The sequence below is a fragment of the Hemicordylus capensis genome, chromosome 2, assembly GCF_027244095.1.
Source record: "Hemicordylus capensis ecotype Gifberg chromosome 2, rHemCap1.1.pri, whole genome shotgun sequence".
In the NCBI taxonomy this organism is placed as follows: Eukaryota; Metazoa; Chordata; class Lepidosauria; order Squamata; family Cordylidae; genus Hemicordylus; species Hemicordylus capensis.
The window spans coordinates 312,538,009-312,555,114 of record NC_069658.1 but is presented as its reverse complement, the minus strand read 5'-3'; the positions used below and the strand labels follow the sequence as shown (position 1 = coordinate 312,555,114).

At 44.8% G+C, this 17,106-nt stretch overlaps 1 long non-coding RNA gene across 1 annotated transcript in view; it reads left to right on the top strand.

Annotated features, from left to right (window-relative positions):
* LOC128346098 (uncharacterized) overlaps positions 1-17,106 on the top strand; it is a 59,986-nt gene that overhangs the window by 15,645 nt on the left and 27,235 nt on the right. Inside the window, exon 4 of the long non-coding RNA XR_008316780.1 lies at positions 15,870-15,994. This is a non-coding gene — a long non-coding RNA (uncharacterized LOC128346098). The remainder of the gene's footprint in view (positions 1-15,869; positions 15,995-17,106) is intronic.

Below are 17,106 nucleotides of genomic sequence, written 5' to 3'. Positions count from 1 at the left end.
CATTCCCCGAGAAGGAGCAGGTGCACAGCTTGGGAGTACTCCTGGACCCAGGCCTCACCCTGGTATCTCAGGTGGAGGCCATGGCCAGGAGTGCTTTCTATCAGCTCCAGCTGATTCAACAGCTGCACCCATTCCTTGAAGAGGATGACCTCAAAACAGTGGTGCATCAGCTGGTAACCTCCCGGCTTGACTACTGCAATGTGCTCTACGTGGGGCTGCCTTTGTACATAGTTTGGAAACTTAAATTAGTTCAGAATGCGGCAGCCAGATTGGTCTCTGGGGAAACCCAGAGACAATATGATACCTGTTTTGAAACAGTTACACTGGCTGTCGATATGTTTCTGGACAAAATACAAAGTGCTGGTTATTACTTTTAAAGCCCTGAACGGCTTATGCCCGAGTTATCTTAGAGAGCGCCGCCTTCTACATGACCCCCACCGCACAGTAAGGTCATCCGAGGAGATCCATCTCCAGTTGCCACCGGTTCGTCTGGTGGCAACTCAGAGGCGGGCCTTCTCTGTAGCTGCTCCTGGGCTGTGGAATGCACTCCTAACAGAAATTTGTAATTTGAGATCATTACTGTCTTTCAGGAGAGCCCTTAAAACCCATCTGTTTGGCCTGGCCTTCCAGGGTTTTAAATGATTGACTGTTTTAAATTGTTGCCCTGATTTCCAGGGTTTTTAGCTGTTTAATTGGTTTTATTGTGTTTTAATAGTTGGATTTTAATTGTTAAGTTGTTTTAATTGTTTTTATCATGCTGTAAACCACCCTGAGCCATTTTGGAAGAGCGGTATACAAATCAAATCAAATCAAATCAAATCAATGAAAATCAAATCAATCAATGAAAATCTAAGTGCCATGGTTAGGAGAAACCAGGGCTGCAAAGGAACAGGACAAAACAAAGTATTTGAACTCTCCTCCTGTACCCCCACACATGCTGTCAGATAGTAATAATTGTATGTTGGGGTCCCTTAGCCTTTTGGGGGGCCTGGGCAGTATTCTCCCTTGTTTTGTTTCACCTCTGGAAGAAATTGAATGAGCCTCTCTCCCATACACACACACACACAGCGTAAAAAACATAGCACAACATGTCATGCAGTGCAACACTTATTTCCATTAATTTCGGAATATCGTTTAAATACATCTTGGTAAGCAAAAAATAAAATTAAAAATTAAAACCCTCGGATGGGCAACACAACACATCATCAAACTGAGTGCCTTTTAAAGTGATGATATATTCAATATTGAAAATACAGTTGTGACACATAACACAAGAACATAAGAGCAGCCCTGCTGGATCAGGCCCAAGGCCTATCCAGTCCAGCATCTTGTTTCCCATAGTGACCCACATAATTATGCTAGCAGTTATAGAAGTTAGCCTGCATTGTAATTCTTGCTGTTTTGTGTGAAATACCTTTGGTATTCTCATGATACTTCACAAAAAACTTTGATCAAGCTACGCTGAACTATGTATCATTACATTACTATATGTATACAAGGCAACTTTTAAATCAGTGCAAGATTACATGTAAGATTTTGTTGGTTTAATCTGGTATAGTATTATGTGCTATCTAATAAATAAAAACAGCTCTACTGAGAAGCACCATCAAAATTTCTTTTAAACAGCATTTGTGCAGCAGCCATTCCTGATCATGCTCAAAGTGTTTGCTGGCGTGGTGTAGTGGCGTGGTGTAGTGGTTAGAGTGCTGGACTAGGACTGGAGAGACCCGAGTTCAAATCCCCATTCAGCCATGAAACTAGCTGGGTGACTCTGGGCCAGTCACTTCTCTCTCAGCCTAACCTACTTCACAGGGTTGTTGTGAGGACAGACTTAAGTATGTAGTACACTGCTCTGGGCTCCTTGTAGGAAGAGCAGAATATAAATGTAAAAATAAAACAAAACTAGCTGACCTCGCACAGAGCATCTGTGCAGTTGTGCAGTCAGCCTGTGGCATCCCCCCGCAGCTCTCTCGCTCGCTCGCTCCCCCCGCAGCTCTCTCGCTCCCCCCACTGCTCTCTCACTCGCTCGCTCCCCCCAGCAGCTTGCTCTCTCTCTCTCCCCACGGCTCTCTCACTCACTCTCCCCCCCACGGCTCCATCACTCGCTCGCTCCCCCGCTGCTCTCTTGCTCGCTCGGTCCCACCCCGTGGCTCTCTTGCTCGCTCGCTCCCACCCCGTGGCTTTCTCACTCGCTCCCCCGCCGCTCGCTTGCTCCCCTGCCGCTCGCTCGCTCCAACCCACAGCGCTCTCGCTCGCTCGCCCCCTGCAGCGCTCTCGCTCGCTCGCTCCGCCCACAGCGCTCTTGCTCCAACCCACAGGCTCTTGCTCGCTCGCTCCCCCACAGCGCTCTCGCTCGCTCACTTCCCACACCGCTCTCACTCGCTCGCTCCCCCTGCACTGCTCTTGCTCGCTCGCCCGCTCGCCCCCACAGCTCGCTCGCTCCCCCCAGCTCGCTCGCTCCCCCCAGCTCGCTTGCTCCCCCCCAGCTCGCTCGCTCCCCCCGCAGCTCGCTTGCTCTCCCTCAGAATCTTGCTCGCTCGCTTTCTCCCCCCGCAGCTCTCCCTATTGGGCGGGCCAGGGCCAGGCCATCCCACTGCCGCCTCCCACTTCCTCCTCTTGGCTAGTAGGGCTTTGCTCACTGTCTGCCAACCACCTCCTCTTCCTGGCCAGCGGGGCTTTGCCCACTGTCCACCCACCTCTTCTGGCTGGAGGAGCTTCGCCTGCCGGCCCTCCACCTCGTCCTGGCCGCCGCCATTATTTCTCTCCGCTTCAATGCTGGAACTCTTGCACGCTCTAGAGCATCTGTGCGTTAGTACTTGATTGCTCCCCTCACCTCAGAGATCTCCCCACCCTCACCTGAGCTGCAGTCCTGCTCCTCCTCCATCCTGTTGCTTCCATCCCCCTCACCCTTCTTGGTCGTGGCTGCAGCATTGCTGCTGCCTATTGGCCAAGCTGCAGCCCCCTGTCCCCAGAGACCTCCCCACCCTCACCCAAGTCCTGCTCCTGCTCCTCCCTCCAGGAGCAGCAGCAGTGATTGAAGGGGCTGTTCCTCGCTGCTGCCACCACCATGGCTGCTCATTACCCTCAGGCCGCTGACCCATCCCTTGCCTGCCTGTCTCCCTCTGACAATGGCCTCCATAGCCCCAAACATCAGCAGTGGTTTAATGGGCCCTTCCTTGCTGCTAGTGCTGCCATGGCCACTCATTCCCCTCAGGCTGCTGACAGGCTTGGGCCTGTCCCTGTCCCTTCCTTCTGTCTCTCTTCCCCCTTCCTTCTTTTTCTCTTTCTCTCTCTTGCATTCGCTCCTCCCACTCTTTCTTCCCCCTCCCTTCATTTCCCCCCTCTCTCCCTCCCTCCCTGAGTTAACAGATTTTGTTCATCTTGTTTCCTTATTTAATTCATATAACTGCAGGCTCCTTTTCCTGAAGGGGCTCTTTCCTCCCTCACAACCCGTCTTTTTGCAGACCCCTGCCTGCTGTCCTTTTATATATATAGATTCCTCTCATCTACAATCAAGAACATCTTCCAGCCAGTAACAGTTGCATTCCAACTGACCTTAACCATCACAGGCTCCTCCTCCTTATCTGCATAGGGAATGCCCACTGCCCAATTACCAAGGTGCCACAAGTTCCTCCTCCCTATCTGCATATGGAATCCTCACTGCCCAGTCACCATGGTGCTTCTGCTCTCACAGGCTCCTTCTCCTTATCTGCGTATGGAATCCCCACTGCCCAATCAGGTGCTTTTGCTTGCAAACTCTGTCAGCCAATCGTTTCCTTTCTACCATGTCCCCACGCATGGCTGGTCTTGGAGAATTAATAATATAGATAAATAAATAAAATAAATAAAGTGATGTCAAAGAGAGTGGCAGAAGATTTGAAAAGATGGACCATGCAGGCAGAGGCAAAGCCATCAAGTTTGGATTTGAAGACGAGTGCTCAGATTGGATTTTTGCCAGAAATTAGCAATACATCTGTGTTTTCAAGGTTGAAAGCCAGGTGCCCTATATAATTAAGCTGACATTGTCAACTAATGCAAAGGAAAAAGCATAGCTGTCAGCAGTCATATTAGAAGCAGTGAATAGAATAGCACTGTCCCTTATGTAAGGGTATATTTATTTGGCATGATATACCAGGAATAGATGCTGCACGTACTAACAAAGATTAGATAGTTGTTTGGCAATATTTACTCATGGAGTGTTTGGGCTCCAGTCATTTATGTGCCAACTTTGTAAAAAAATAAGGTGTAGTTAGCATTTTCTAGCTTTCTCTGTACTCTTGCCCCATTCCTGGCTCTCTAAATTAATTTTCTGGCATATTTGTTAGTTTGAACAATCACCTAAATATGCTTATTTGAATTAAGGAATAATAAAATGACATTTTCTAATGCTTTAGATAAAAGCTGCACAGAGATGGGCAGACTCCCACCCCCTTCACCTTGGCAAGCAGAGTTGCCCTGCCTTTGACTCCATTCCTCCCCAGAGCCATGGTGCACAGAGCATGTGGTGCGCTCTGTGCACCACATGCTCTCCACCCCTCCCCCACCCCATGAACTTACAGAGTGCAGAATATGCTGCACACTAATCTCCTTTCCATATACAATGTATGTGCTGGTGACAACCACTACTGCTCTTGTTCCTGTTCCGCCTCCTTCTACTCACCCTGCTTTGCCTTTTCAAAAGGCCTCTGTGCCTTCGATGATTTCCCAACTTGTGATCTCCTTCCCTTCCACACAAACACTTACTACGTCGATGACTACAAATATTTATATACGGCTCTTCGACCAAAGTTCTCAAAGCGGTTTACATAGAAAAATAAATAATACATTAAAAAGATGGTCGCCTGTCCCCAAAGAGCTCACAAGGAGAGCTGGTCAGGTCTTATGGTAGCAAGCATGACTTGTCCCCATAGCTAAGCAGGGTCCGCCCTGGTTGCATATGAATGGGAGACTAGAAGTGTGAGCACTGCAAGATCTTCCCCTCAGGGGATGAAGCTGCTCTGGGAAGAGCAGAAGGTTCCAAGTTCCCTCCCTGGCTTCTCCAAGATAGGGCTGAGAGAATTCCTGTCTGCAACCTTGGAGAAGCCGCTGTCAGTCTGTGAAGACAATACTGAGCTAGATAGATCAATGGTCTGACTCAGTATATGGCAGTTTCCTATGTTCCTATGTTCCTAATCTAAAAATAAATATAATGTAGACACCAGCAACAGCCACTGGAAGGATGCTGTGCTGGGGTTGGAGAATGCCAGTTCCTCTCCCCTTGCTAATATAAGAAAATCACCACTAAGGGTGTCTCTTTGTTCAGTTATGCAGTGCAGAGAGTATGCTGCATGCCAGTTTCCTCCACTCCAGTCTCCTTTCCACACACTTGACCTACCACCATTCCTGCTCCTCTACCTACTCCCGTCTGTTCTGCCCTGCCCAAAAACAGAAGGTGGGGAAGAGAGGGACAGGGAATATGGAGGAGTAGATTGGTGGGCTTGTTCACCATTCTACTTTTCCACACTTCCTGTTGCTCAGTTCCACAGCTCTGTCATTTGAAAAGGCAGAGAGCGGAGTGGAATAAGTGGGGAGGAGGAGGAGGAGGAGGACGAGGACGAGGAGGAGGAGGTGGAGGAGTGGTGGCGGGAGAAATGCCAGGTAGGGTAGAGTCAGGGTGGCCTGTGTAGAGATGAGGCAGCCGATGGAAGTGGAGCACCTGCCTCTGCCAATCTATTTGAAGTGGCTGCCTCACTGCTCGTCATTTGTGGGATGGACTTGATGTACATTTCTTTCTTTCTCTGGAATATTTTGTATGAAGGTTTGTGCAGTATTTAGTTGTATTTAATTGAGCCTGGCAAAGGCGGTGAAGCCATTTAGCACCACGTTTCTCTAGGCAGACACCCACCCCTTCAAAAACAATTACTACATTCAGTGTGCAATTATTTCTGCATCTTTGATGGGCCAAAATGGTCCATATCTGTAGTTGTTCGTAGCTTCACCTACTGCAGGGCTTGTTTGGGGCATGTTTTAATTATCATAATGATCTGGAAGAGCGGCTCAGTTTTATTGCTTCCCAATGATGTTTGTCTAGATTTTGCTCTGGGACTGACTTGGAGAATATGGTCTTTGTGTTCACCTGTTTCTATATGGATTATGGAATGGATTCACACAGTTTGTATAATAAACTTTTCTGGTGGTCCCATATCGATACGATACGATACGATACGATAAATCTTTATTGTCATTGTCCTGTACAGAACAACGAGATTGAAAGAATCTACAACAACCCCTACAGGACCTAACAAAAATAGCTAAATATATCCCAATATACCCCCCCCCCCATATACCCATTGCCCTAAAAAACTCTAAAAAGAAACACTAAAAAAACTCTGAAAAACTGAAAACAAAAACCCCGTCAGAAACTGTATTTTGCTGCATTCAAAGCTAAAACCGCTTTTGGATAGAAACTATTTCTCAAGCGGCTGGTCCTGGCCTTTATGACCCCGTACCTCCTTCTTGGAGGCAGAAGCTGAAAGAGATCGTTTCCAGGGTGCGTGGGATCCTGCACTATCTCCACCGCTTTGTTAAAACACCTGGTGGCATAAATTTGGTCTAAAGTGGGAGAGTACACCCAATTATTCTCTCCGCAGTCTTGACAAACTTGGACAGCAATGCTCTTTCCCTAACGGTGCAACTCCCAAACCACACACAGATTCCATAGGTTAACACACTCTCTATGGTACAGCGGTAGAACATCAACAGTAGATTATCTGAAAGATTATTCTTCCTGAGAGTTCTCAAGAAGTATAATCTCTGCTGTGGTCTCTTCACCAAATCTTTCGTGTTTGCTCCCCATGTCAGATCATCTCTCAACTCCATTCCCAGAAATCTAAACACCGAAACCCGTTCCACACAAATCCCTTCAATAATGAGTGGCTGTTTTCTGTACTCTGTATTTCTGAAAGTACAGCACCTTAAGGCATTCAATAAATCTCAGCTACTGTTTATTGTTTGACTAATGTATAAATGCACTTAAACACATATGCAGAATTCTGTGTAATTCTTATGAACTCTAAATATGGTCCAGGAATGTATAAAATGCACTGGGTTATTGATCAATAAGGAATGAAACAAAGCCCTGCCTGTAAGGTAAAATCTTAAAAGAAAGACTTTGTAAACAGAAGAACTACAGGGGCTGAAGTGGTGAGGTAGACAATTGGAGCGCAAGTGGAGGGAGACTTGACTCAAATCCAACAGATTACAGCATAGAGCACATTTGAAGATCTATGCTCTGGCAATACGGGTGGCAAAGAAGCAAATCTTTTCAGCCTGTATTATGTCCGCTAGTTCACGTCCAGCGGAGTTGTTCAGGGTTGTGAGAGGGCTAGTAAGTGCCCCTCCTCCCTTGAATCAGAACTTGGAACCAGCTATTACATGCTGTGATGTGTTTAATGCATTTTTTGTGGATAAAATCTCTTGTATTCAGACTGACTTGGATTTAGACTCCACAGTTACTGCAGTGTCTGAATTGGAGGCGTCCAGAAACTACTCTTATGTGGTCAGGCTGGACCAGTTCCAGTTTGTGACTCATGAGGATGTGGACAAGCTGCTTGAATGGTGTGGCCTACCACCTGTTCTCTTGACCCTTGTCTGACATGGCTTATAGTATCTGTTGTAGAAGGTCTAGTAGAGATCATGAATGCTTCTCTGATAGAGGGCAGGATGCCTCCTTGTCTTTAGGAGGCAATTATTAGACTTCTTTTGAAGAAGCCTGTGTTGCACCTGTGTTTCTCCTGAGTTAAAAACTCCACCTGGAGAGGCTTGTAAAAGAAAAGAACACCACCTTTTTCTGGGGAATAATCATTAAAACTAGCTTATCCCATGCAGAGCATCTGCACTTTATTGCTCACTCATTCCCTCAGCCAATCTCCTCCCCATGCCTCAACCAGTCATCTCCCCTCAGCCACTCCCCTCAGCCAGTCTCCCTTCAACTAGTCATCTCCTCTCAGCCAGTCTCCCCACAGCTAGCCTCCCCTCACTCCCTCGGCCAGCCTCCTCTCAGCCAGTGATCTACCCTCACCCACTCCCCTCAGTGTCTCCCCTCACCCCAGCCAGTCTCCCTTCAGCCAGCCTCCCCTCAGCCAGTGATCTCCCCTCACCCACTCCCCTCAGCCAGTCTCTCCTCAGCCAGTCTCCCCTCACCTCCTCAGACAGTCTCCTCTCAGCCGGTCAGCTCCCCTCACCCACTCCCCTCAGTGTCTCCCCTCATCCCAGCTAGTCTCCCCTCAGCCAGTCATTTTTCCTCAGCCAGTCTCCCCTCAGACATTGAGCAACAGCACCCGTCGCCGCTGAGTCTCCTCGCGAGGACGACCAAGCTGGGACTTCCCTTCTAGCCTGCTCAGATGGCCCTCAGTGCACTCTTACACCCTGGCTCAGCCGTCCTCCTCACAAGGAGACTTGGTGGTGATGAATGCCATTGCTCAATGTTTCTTCTTTCTTTCTTTTCCTCCACTTCGACTTCCCTCCCTCCTCGGCCGTGGCTGCCCTTCCGGCAACTCTCTCTCAACAGAACTCTCATGAGAGCTGACACACACAGGATTAGCCACAGATACGCCTCATATAATTATATATAGAGATGTTGACCAACATATTTTATCTAACGGCTTTCTGAAGTTGTGTTGTCTTTTCACTTCTGAGTTTTGAATTATATTTTGCAGGTCTTCTCATATAGTCTGAATCAAAACATTTTACAGGGCTGGGAGGTGGGGTATGTAATATAAAAGCATTCAGATGAGATACATGAAGTTAAATACATTATACAATGTGTTTATCTTAAAATGTATATACAATTTTTCTGCTCTCAGGAGGTAAAATTTCTCAAAATTAAGAGCCCAATAAGATGCAAGGCAAGCAACAAAAACCACAATTACTAAAGAGCTAAAAATGTGAAATGCAGAAAGTACCAATAAAATTAGAGTAGCTCTTTCCTACAAAGGCCTTTCAAATAAAATTGTCTTGGCTAGGCTCCTAAAGGCCATGAAAAAACAGGCCTGGTGATCATCCCTGCAGCTCCCTAATGAAAGATGGTGTCACAAATGAAAGCAAATAGAAGAAAGGGAGTGTCCCCCATATGGAAGACTGATGTCAGAGTACATGTTCTTCAGATACCATCAGCCAAGATCATTTAGAGATTTAAAGGTTCATACTAGCATTTTAAATTGTGCCTGAAAACACAAACTGAAAGCCAATTAAGCTCTCAGAACAAAGACTACCTCTGTAGCAGCCTGGATCCACAATAGGGCTGCGATACTGTTGACCAGTTCAAAATGTTGAATGGCTTTCAAAGGGATATGGAACAGAATACGTAGGAGTAGCCAGTTTGAGAGATTTGGGTGCTGTGACGGTAGCATGTCTTAGGACTTATTTAAGCTGTCTGTTTACCAGATCTATAACGTACTGTTTATCCTTTTTGTTTTTGTTTTTGCAGACATGTATTTCTGTCCGCAAAGAGCTCACAATCTAATTAATTAAACCAAATCAAAGGTCTATAGGGGATACAAGGCCACATCATTTAAAAATAACATTATACAGGGATCAAAATAAAAAAAAATGATTAAAGCAATCAAATGCAAACTTACCTGGGAGGAATTTCCCAAGGTACTTATTTCCGAGTAAACATGTATAGGGATGGGCCAGAAGGAACCTAATTGTCCTAATGTCTCCCAGTCTCTCCACCACACAGAGAAAACTATTAGCTGTTATACCCTTTGTTCTGGTTTCACAAATATTCCACCACCCTCCAAATAATAAATAAAACAAACATATATAAGAATAACATTTCAAGAGACAGCTGTTGATAGAATCTGTAATAAAATATTGTTATAGTCCAATCCTGATATAGACCCTCATAGAAAAGTTACAACTGACTAAAATAAACACCTGCACTTAAGATAACATATAATAAAGGAAGGGAAACTTTGGGCAGAATTTATGATACGGTGCACAGAACAAGAGAGGGCATCATCCAGTTCCTTATTCATGTATACATATATTGGCAATTATCAGCAAGCAACTAGCATGTTGATAGCAACTTGTGAAAAAGACAAAACATTGGGTTGGAAACTATTATAGGGTTGGCCCCCTCTTATAGGGAACAATAGGGTCCCTATTATAGGGACCAATCTCCCAGTCCTCTGAATGCATGATTTTGGGGTGGTCCAATGATTAATTTGGGGGTATACACCACCAATTCCTTATTCATATCATGCCATCATTCATTCATTCACACTTCATCATTTGCTGCACAGAATGTGTGAGAACATCATCTATAAACATGATGAGTATTGCTGTTTGGTATCTGGTATCTCAGTATGGTACAAAAGTAATCTTGGTTTCTAACCCAATGGTTGACAAATCCTGCAGTGTAACAGGGGAGGTGCAGACCCACCCACATTGCTGGAGGGTTCTCTCTTTCTCACACACACAGTGACAGTGCTGCATGAGAAGGATTACCCTTACACAGTCACACGTCATGTGCTAATTGCTTATTCCCAGTGCAAATGGCACAAAACCTCGGATTTCACAAGGGTAGGCTTTACTGGAGCAGCTCTCTTGCACAGCAGCATTGCTGGGTCTGTTAGAGCCCTGTGGAAGCCCAGGCAGTTCTGCACCACCTGTGTTACTCTGCATGTCGGCCAATGTTTTCTATTGCAAGAAAATTCAATAAAGAAGTTTCCAAAGTTGTACAGACAGCATAAAGTGGGTTTCACAGTTATGTCAAGAAGTATTACCATAAATAATGATATGAACTTCTTTACACGCCAGTTGACATTTATATAACTCTGGAATATCAGTATGAGCATCATAAGAAGGGCTATAACACATTAAACAGTGATGCCCTAGCATCATAGCACGTGCCCAGTAGTACGTTTCCTTTCAGGCCTTGTATTGCCATCCACAGGGTTTCTGGTCCACCTAGGTTTTCTACTTTGTTAGATTCTATCCCTTCTTTAACATACAGTGCTACTCCACCTCCAAGGCACCCCTCCCTGTCCTTTCTATAGAGTTTATATCCAGGGATTACAGTGTCCCACTGCTGGTTTTCACTGTTCCACCACATTTCTGTTAAGCCCACTATGTCTATTCCTGTGTTAGCAACCAAGCACTCCAGCTCACCCATCTTGGCTTGGTGGCTTCTGGCATTGGCATATAAGCACCTATACACCGAATCTCTCACTGGATGTATGCTATATTTCTTTTGACTCTTCGACCAGCTGGCACAGCCTTCTGTCTGCTCTTTATGTGGTTTCGCTCTGTCCCCTTCTGTTTTATCTGAATCCTTTGCACCCTCACACTTTATTTATTTATTTATTTATTTATTTATTATTATATTTATTTATTATTATATTTATTTATTAGGTTTCTATACCACCCTTCCAAAAATGGTTCAGGGGGGTTAGCACAGAGAAATAACAAAAAATAAGATGGATCCCTGTCCCCAAAGGGCTCACAATCTAAAACGCAACATCAGATAGACACCAGCATCAGTCACTGGAGGTACTGTGCTGTAGGTGGATAGGGCCAGTTACTCTCCCCCTGCTAAATAAAGAGAATCATCATGTTAAAAAGTGTCTCTTTGCCAAGTTAGCAGGCATTCAAGGATGGCATTTGCTGAACCGGATACTGCCCGTCGGCTATTATTAGGAAGGGAGTTGAAAATAAAACTGCTAATATTATAATGCCCTTATACAAAACTGTGGTGCGGCCACACTTAGAGTACTGCACACAATTCTGGTCCACATCTAAAAAAGGACATTGTAGAACTGGAAAAGGTGCAGAAGAGGGTAACCAAGACGATCAGGGGCCTAGAGAGCCCCTTTCTTATGAAGCAAGGCTACAACACCTGGGGCTTTTTAGTTCAGAAAAAAGATGACTGTGGGGAGACATGCTAGAGGCCTATAAAACCATGCATGGTGTGGAGAAAGTGGAGAGAGAGAAATTCTTTTCCCTCTCACACAACACTAGAACCAGGGGTCATCCCATGAAATTGATTGCCAGGAAATTTAGGACCAGCAAACGAAAGTACTTTTTCACACAACACATAATCAACTTGTGGAATTCTCTGCCACAAGATGTGGTGACAGCACACAACCTGGATGGCTTTAAGAGGGGTTTGGATAACTTCATGGAGAAAAGGTGTATCAATGGCCACTAGTCTGAGGGCTAAAGGCCACCTCCAGCCTCAAAGGCAAGATGCCTCTGAGTACCAGTTGCAGGGGAGTAATAGCAGGAGAGAGGGCATGTCCTCAACTCCTGCCTGTAGGCTTCCAGCGACATCTGGTGGGCCACTGTGTGAAAAGGATGCTGGACTAGATTGTCCTTGGGCCTGATCCAGCAGGGCTGTTCTTATGTTTATATTCTTATGTGTGACCTGATGCTTCGTTTTTGTGTAAGACACTGTCCTATCCAACCCCAGGCCAATAATTACCAATAGACATAGAAATGAATAAGGAGCTGGTTGTGCTCACCTCATAAGAAGGTTTGGGTCTCCCAAACCTATACTCACAGGGTTGGAAGCTGCCCCTTGAAATAAGATATCTGCTTTGCATGCATAAGGTCCTAGGTCCTGGTGTCTCTTGGTAGGGCCACAGAAGACTCCTGCCTGAAACCTTGGAGAAGCTGCTGTCAGTCTGTGTAACAATAGTGAGCTAAGTGGACCAATAGTCTGACTTGATATAAGGCAGATTCCTACATTCCTATGTACTGCTGAAGTGCTCCCAAAGTAAACTTTGGGCTACATCATATTACAGTCACAGGATGGGGGACTGTATTATAAATTTGAACATTTCATTTTTGTGCAAGGGGGGGAAAAAAGGCAACATTTTTCTTGTATTTTGCCCTGCAACCTTCAAGATTGTATCTCATGTATAAAATTGGATTTGTTTTGCTTCATTTTTATATAGTCAGTGACTCTGCTCTATTTACTGTAATAAATTACTATTACTACTCCATATAGTAAGAAAGAGAAAGTAGGCAAATTCTGGGAAAATCAAAAAGGCAGTTTTAATATTTGAAATATTACATAAGGCTTATAAGGAGGGAAACTGATGAGACTAGGAATGTGTAGAATTTTTCACTAGCAAAACATTTTGACTCAAAATGGGCCATTTTGTGCTCAAAACAGAACACCCTTTAAATAAAGGGCCTATTTCAAGCTCAGAGCAGAACAACCCCCATTTCAATCAAAATGTTATGACATTCTGAGCATCATTTTGGAGGTTTGTTTTTCCCTTGCTGAATGGTTTTCTGGCACTGGCTTCTGATTGGCTTCTGATCTCCTTGCTTCTTGTTAGCATACAAATCAAGTATTGCCATGGGCATCTGCCCTCCAATTGGCTGGGGTAAGGGAGAGGGGAAACACAAAAGGAGGAAATTTCAAATTCAAAGGGACTGGGAGGCAGAGAGAGCACCTTTATATTGTGCCTTTCTTGAATAAAAGTATACATCAGGAGAGGAGGAAGGAAGGTTTGATTCTGTGATTCCCCCCCCCCCCAGCATTGAGTATAATATGCTCTGCAATTGCTGCTTTATATCTGGTTTTGCTGGATCTCAGATCGACAAAGGCAGAACTTGGGTGCCTTCCTTGAGTTGTGGTTTGTGAGATAGTGTTGTGGCAAGAATTGGACAGGAGCAGTTGTGTGTGTGTGTGTGTGTGTGTGTGTGTGTGCGTGCGCGCAAAATATTTCTTGGTGATTGCAATGATGAGCTCTGTGTCTGGCCTTGAGACTCACTTGTCCATCTGCTCTTCAATCTGCATTGCAAGGTGTAAGTCAGTAGCTGGAGTTGCTCCAGTTGAGCGGCTATGCTTGCTGCTAAGTAAGGGTGCTGCTGTGGCAGCTGTTGAAATGCTAGGAAGTAACATAATTGTGTGTGAGAGATCAGCTTGTGGTAATGATGTTACAACATTGTTGCCGGCAGTGGATTCTGGGTCAGTGATAATTTTGGGGGGCCATTTTTGGACAGTGTTTGAAATGTGTGTTCTGTGCTGGGAGGGACAGATTCTCTTTTACTGTATGCTTCTGCGGTGCTTTTGAAGACAAAGTTGCAAAATATATTGCAAACTGCAATGCAGAACTTTTGTGTAATGCACTCTGTGAGTGCAACTTGTTCCGGCAATAGGAAACAATGGGGAAATTCGAAACACTCCATCGTTCCCTATGGGTAGCTCCTAGGGACACCAAAGTGGGTTGTGTGGTGGTGTCATGGCTCAGACTTCTGACTCAGAAGAGTCAGAGCAGGAATGGGAGGATTCACCTGCTAGTGAGAGGCACAGCAACAGGACTTGGCAGGGAGCCCAGACTCTGGAGCTGAGGATTCGCAACAGCTGCCAGACATGATTTCTGATGGGGAGGAGCCTGGGATTTCACCTGTCTTGAGAAGACGGCTCAAGAGGGAGGCTCTGTAGAAGTCACGCTGGCGCAGGAGATCACTAGAGAGGAAGCTGAAGTGCTGATTCAGGGAAGCCTGATTGGCTGCTGGTTCTCTTGAGCCATATATATTTGGTAGTCTCTCAATTGCTCAGGTGCTGTTTGCAATGTTCGCTGGCTGACAGTGTGCCATTGAATTCCCAAACTTTGCCCGAGTTCCAGTCTGCCTTGTTTATGCTTCCTGCTTTGTTCTGTTAATTCCTTGCTTCTGTTGTCCTTTGCTATTTTCATTCCTTTGCTTTGTGTTTTCTTTCACTTATTACTCAGTTATTGTTAGAGGGGAGTACCTAGTGCAGTTCAGGGGACTTAATTCATTTACTGTTTTTGTGTGTGTGTAAGCCTTTTATTTTTCACTCGTGCAGTTCTGCTGCCGCTTTCTGTTAACTCACCGGGGAGTGCTGAAGGGGGTTGTTGGGTTAGCCAAGCTAACAAATTTATGACAGGTAGGTATGGTGGGTGCTACCTACCATTCAACCTACAAAATAAATGCCCATTTATTTTGTAGGTTGAATGGTAGGTAGCACCCACCATACCTACCTGTCATAAATTTGTTAGCTTGGCTAACCCAACAACCCCCTTCAGCACTCCCCGGTGAGTTAACAGAAAGCGGCAGCAGAACTGCACGAGTGAAAAATAAAAGGCTTACACACACACAAAAACAGTAAATGAAAATTGCAAGTGGGCAATTTAAAACAAATTTTTAACCTTCCCCCCAAACCCCCATAGCACCCATCATGCCCTACCACCCAACACACTTTGGTGTCCCTAGGAAATACCCATGGAGAACAATGGAATGTTTTGAGTTTGCTATTGTTCCTTATAGCTGAAACACTAAAAACATTTCATGTTTGTTAATTCAAAGCAGCTGGCTCGACCCCTATTTCGATGGAACATTTCATCCATTTTGTGTTTTGTTTTCAGCTCGAAACAGAACATAAAATCCTTTTCATGCACATCTCTAGACTGTTCAGCTATGCTAGCTTGTTTGGCTGCATTACAGGAAAAGTGATTCTTGTTCAGTGGGATTAGCTCTGCCCATATATTTATGACTGATTGCTGATTGCATACAAGCACACACTGAAAATTATGTCAAGGCTAGATAATTTTGTAACAAGGCAAAATATATTTATAGCAAGATCAGTAGATTATTTATATCAGGTGTTGCAAGAGATGATCCAGTGCCAAACTGCCACTTCCTTTCTTTGCCATCAGGGATAATGATTTCAACTTACTTATAAGTCTCCTGAAGTTTGTTATTTACTGTAGTCTGTCCTCCAATATAGTTCTTTAGGGAGTATAGTTCATCAGGCATAAATTGTGCTGTTCAAAGACTAAAGTTGGATAAACTCACTGGCCCTGTGTAAAAATTACAGCTACCAAGGGTTCTTTCCATTTTCTTTGCAGAGGCATCCAATGCTCCGGAACATAAAAATAAAAATAAAAATCATGGAGAGGATTTGCCCATTATTGCAGTAGCCTGAAGAATACATGACACTGAGAATCTGTCAATTGGCTACCACATGATAAAGGTAATGTTAATATAGGCTTTAACTGACCCTATTTGATTTACATTAGCCATGTGCCAAAACACTTTACGGTGTCTGAATCACAGCACAATCAGTTTAAACCAAAAAGAGCTTCCACAGCCCCTCTAACATGGAAGAGAGCAGGTTCATCTGTGCTTCCCCTCCACTTTCTGCCATGGCCACATTCATGGCGCCTGCCCCCGCGCCCCCCCCAGCTATCAGCGTGCACTGGAGGCACACTCTCCCAGCTGCCCCTTGTGTGGTGCCAGCATGCACATGGCCTCTGCGCATGTGAAGTTTTAAAGGGATTGTGCTGCAATTCAGATGCCATATCATGTTTCTAGCACATCCCTAGTTTACTTCTTTTGCTCTCCTGCCTTGTCTCCTCATGCTGTGACATAGTATAGATTTTTCTGGGTCCACTATCAGTTCTTCCCAACTTGAAAGAAGTCTGGAATATAAAATGCTTCACTTTGCTACATTTATTTGTTTGTTTGTTTGTTTAGCATATTTGTTTACCACCCACTACCAAAGTCTCTATCTAGTTCACAACATTAAAATAAAAACATAAAACATATAAACGTTCAAATTAAAATAGTGAAAAATCACTAAATAGCTAAAATGCTTCACTGAAGAAATGTGTCTTTCGTTGTTTGCTAAAGGTAAACAGGGATGGAACAGCTCTAAGTTCAGCAGGAAGTGAGTTCCACAGCTCTGGGCAACTACAGAGAAGGCTCGCCTCTCTATCACCAGAAAAGCCTCCCTGAAGATCTTAATTGCATGATCTCAGGGCCCAAACCACCCTGAGCCATTTTGGAAGGGCGGTATATAAATCAAATAAATAAATAAATAAATAATAGGTGACAGGGTTCATAACAAAAAAGGCGTTCTCTTAAACACCCTGGGCCAAAGCTGTTTAGGGCTTTATAGGTTATAATGAGCACCTTGTATTTTGCCCAGAAACTTATCAGCAGCCAGTGTTGTTCTTTTAAAACTGGAGTAATATGGTCTCTTCAGGACAACCTGGAGACCAGTATGGCAGCAGCATTCTGCACCAATTGCAGTTTCCAGACTACATACAAAGCAGCCCCGCATAGAGTGCATTGCAGTAGTCA